Genomic DNA, 4,576 nt, shown 5'->3' with positions numbered 1-4,576 from the left:
ACATGATTGACATATAGTAAGCAGTTATTTTATTAGTACAAGAATAATACAGTCATTTTTATAAGTCATATGACATTCAGCTTAATATAGACCAGGTGTTATTCTAAGCACTTTAACTTAACTGGTTCTCCCAATAAGCCTATAAGTTAAGAACTAATATTATCTTCATTTTTGACAATAAGAGTGAGTAACCTACCTGGGGCCACATAGGTCTTAAACGGAGGAACTAGAATGTAAACCCAAGAAGCTTAAAGTAAGGGCCTTCACTCACCACCACTATATACCATAACAATTCTGTGTACCTGTGCTACCCTTCACCTTTGTACCATGAGTCATACAGCTGTGAATACCTGCTTCATGAAAGAGCCAAACTTGGAAACAATAACAATAGAAAACAGAGAAGGGATCCCACAGGGCAAAGCAAGCAGGCTCCAGGGTCCAGGAAGTGAGCAGAAAGTGAGACAGAGTGGGCAGAAGGTGTGGATTATCTTCCTTGTCATTTGCAAGTGAGAGGATAGGCAAAGGCAATTGGTGATGACAAAGGTTAGATTGCCAGGAGGTGATAAATAAATAGAAACTGAGAAAGAAGAGAGCAAAAATACTTTTATGAAAACTAGAGATAAAAGAGATAATTAGAAAGCTAATTTGAAAGTGTAGTGAATAGAAAGTGGGTTTGAAACTCACAAGGTTCAGGGAATAACAGGGGTGAATTAAACATGTATGTAGTCAAACAGATTGAAAATGCTAGAAAGAGGGAATAATGCATAGCATGAAGGCCAGTGGTGAATGTGGTTGCTTTAGAAAGGAGAACATATGTGTCATCTGCCAACATTAAAGCGGGGAATTGAAGAGGTGAGAATATCGAACCATTTTTGAAGTGAAGAGTAAGAAATCTTTATCTTCTCAATATAACCTTATTATTGAATACCTGGAGCTATGTTTTATGGATACAGGGTTTTACTATATATAGTTCTACTAAGAAAAATAAGCAACTCATCTTCAAAGACACTATACGATGAAATAAACACACCAAAAATAGACCGTTTTTTCCTCATCTTGAGGGATCGTAACATTAAATTTTCCTCTGGCTTCTAAAACATTACTTGCCCCTTGCATTCTTTCCTTCAGCATATATAGGACTTTTTATCCAAATAAATGATAAACCGAATCTCTTGCTTCCTCTTCTTTCCTTCTTTTTAGAGCTAGCCATGTCACTGAATCCATTGGCTCATTACTGACCCTTTGAGACACTGCAGTCTGACGTCCACCCCTATGTCCCCAGTGACCAAATGAGGTCACTCACAACCTCCATCCAAGGACACATCCAAGGAGTATTCCTGTTGTAACTCACCCTGTCCTTGGTCTCATCCTCTCTTGATGGTTCTTCTCCCATTTCTCTGATGGACCTGTGTAATTCTCGTATGATGTCCTATTCCATCTGCTCGCTAAAAGCCAGTGTTCCCTAGGGTCCTCTTGTAGGTCATAATCTGCAACTTTCTGTATATGTTAGGAACATAACCCAAAAGAAAGAAGCTTGAAGAGGAAACTAAATAAGTTGTCTAGTTTCTGTAAATAGAAATATATGCTAAACAAGAAGAAGGGACAATGTTGGGATGATGAAAATTCTGGGAACTTTAAATTAAATAAGGTAATTTTAAAATGATTAGAAACCAAAGATAAAACTGTCACATAAAGACACAGAAAGTTAGGATGATTTTTGGCACTTTTGTGTGACTGAACTGGAGATTATGGACAAGGCTGAAGAGTCTAGGTCTGTTCAGTTTGGGTCAGAAGACCTGATCAGGCTTCCTGGTCCACACCAGGCTAATGTTGCCACAGAGGTCAGTAGGGACCCCAAACTCCCTCTAGTAATGACCCTTTCTGAAAACTAGACTTCTTAAAGATGCTGATAAAAGCTATATTCTATATTCTTAGGAAAAAGCATATATTCACATAGATATGAATTCACAAAGTGTACAGAATTTTACCCTAAACTATGGAAAGCTCCAACTTTTACAGGCAGGCAGAATGCCCCACACGTTAACAAACTTATTTGTACTTTGTCCAGAAGTCCCTACTGATTAAATCATTGCAGTTCTTGGAAATTGATTTTTGAAAAAACTGCACTTTATTCACTTGTTTTCCTCTAGTTACTATCCTATTCAGCTGCTCTACATTTAGGGCTAAAAGGGAGACAGTGATTGTCCTATTAACATATGTCTGCCTGATCTGTGAAACTCTGACATGTGTTTGGCTTCAACTCACAATAGTTCTCAATTCAATTACTCTCTCACAACCAAATACTTTTGGAAAGCTTTCTCTATGACTGAAATACTGTTGTATTATCCAAGAGGGAAAAAAGGATGTTTAATTTTGTCAAAAATAGATCATTATATGTTTCTCTCACTCAATAGAGAATGCCTTGGTATAATATGTAGAAGTCATTGTCTTTATTAAGGCATTCCCTTCTCACTCATATCTGAGGAAAATATGGTCTGGTGATGACAAGTACTTACTTCAGTAACACTCATTCAAAAACCCTTTTTTCTGTACTCACCAAAATGCCTGCTATGCTAGATCCACAGGCTACGAGAACGAATAAGAAAAGTTCTTTCTTTCAAAGGCCTGAACCTCCTAGCAGACATGGGTATGCATATATTTAATACATGATAAGGACACAGTATAGTAATCAGTGGTTGTTAACCATGATTTCATATTAGAAACACCAGGGAGACCTTTTGTGAATTGATGCTAGGAACAGAGGTTCTGGTTTAATTGGTCTGGGGCAGTGTCTGGACATCAGCATTTGTTAATGACACCCAGGTACATCTAGTGTGTAGCTTCTGTCATGGAGGAAAATACAAGGCCCTGTGAAAGCATTTAGTGTTTACCAAGGACCTATAATAAATGTCTGGAGGATGCAATCCCTGAATTGATTCATTCAGTGAAGGAATATCAAATCAGAGAGAAGGCTCTCCCAACCAGATGCATCAGCACATGCAATAACATGAAAGTGTGAGGGCATATAGTGGGTTCATTCACTCTTTCACTCAAATACTTACTGAGCACCTTCTATATCCAGGTACCATCCAAGGACCTAAGATCTAGGCCCTGTAATCATACAAAAATCACCCTGCTTTCATACAAATTATAGTCTGATGGTAAATACTGACATTATACCATTAATTACAATAATGTTTACATTACAATTTTGAGTATTTTGATAAAAAAGTGCAGGAAATAGGTTCTAGTTGCATCAGACCCCAGCCACTCTGGTGGGCCAGGAAGTTTTATATGAGGAACTGATAGTTAGGCTGAAACTTGAAGGATGGGTAGGAGGTGGTCGGTAAAAGTGGAAATGGGACACAGAGAGTTGCTGGCAGAGAGAATAGTTTTGCAAAACCTTAATGAGGAATGCATGGCCAGTGGGTGCTCAAAGCACAATGAGTCAGGGGAAAGTGGTGGAGGGTGAAGAAGGAGAATGTTTCCTCGGGTGGTCAGATTTTCCAGGAACTTGTAGGCTGTGCTGAGGCCTGAGTAGATCACATGCTGCACCAGTGACACATCTGTAAGTGGATTTCTTGGTAGTTAAAACAATATTTTCACAAATACCTCAATGTCTGAAATATAGTCCTGTCTTTTAGATAATGTTCAAATGTGCTAGTTGACTTGCCCAAGTTTACACACCTTAAAATCAATCTGCAGAACAAAGATTAGAGCCCACACCTGGTGACTCCATGTCTGAGCCTCCTGTCATTATATTACAACTAACACTTTTGTTTATTACATTACTTATATTATATGCAACTAAGGAAAGATTGTTTTGGTAAATCTAGACTCACTTGTCTAGGTTTTATGACAGTACAAAGATGTCTGGAGCACTTTGTTGTTTGTTTTTATAAGAATGACAGAATCAAAAGATGAAGGGCAGATTTTTCAGGCCATACAACAGTAGCTAGTCAGAACTGTCTAGATGAAAGGAATCTATGAAGACAGATCTTTTTCAGAGCTGGAGGGACCTCATTTACTCAGAAACTGCTTGTGAGAGGATATGAACACTTATGCTCCTTAGGCCCAAATGTGAAGAAAAGAAAGCCTTCTTGTCCAAATTTTTCTGATGAAAAGGAGTTTTGTCAAAGGTCCTAAGGAAGCTGTGGGAGCACTCGGGAAGCAGGCAACATACAGGCAGGCCTTTACACTGCTCCAGAGCCTCACCCTGTCTGTGTATCTTGGCCAGGGGCAGAGGTAGGGGCTGGCAAAGCTCAGGGGGTGGGAAGGGAGCTGCACCTGCCAATCAAAAGCTGCTTCCACTTGGCCCAGGATCATGTTCACTGGCTGCCAGATTTCTGATGGGGATAGATCAGAGCCACAAACTCCCCCAAGTGACCCTTCAAGGAAATTTACATAGTGTTTGCCCAAGTGGAAAAGATTCATGGTAGATGTGGGACAAACAACAATTAATCTTTCTTGTCACTTTCTAACAGTTTGGACTGGATAGACTGTAGCAGTGATCACCTTAAAACAATGCAGAGATAAATGTTCTCCATACACACTACATAGGGACACAAACCATGCA

This window comes from Colobus angolensis, unplaced genomic scaffold (genome assembly GCF_000951035.1).
Source record: "Colobus angolensis palliatus isolate OR3802 unplaced genomic scaffold, Cang.pa_1.0 Scaffold163, whole genome shotgun sequence".
Lineage (NCBI taxonomy): Eukaryota > Metazoa > Chordata > Mammalia > Primates > Cercopithecidae > Colobus > Colobus angolensis.
The sequence above is the reverse complement of the archived record's forward strand: the minus strand, read 5'-3'. Positions refer to the sequence as shown.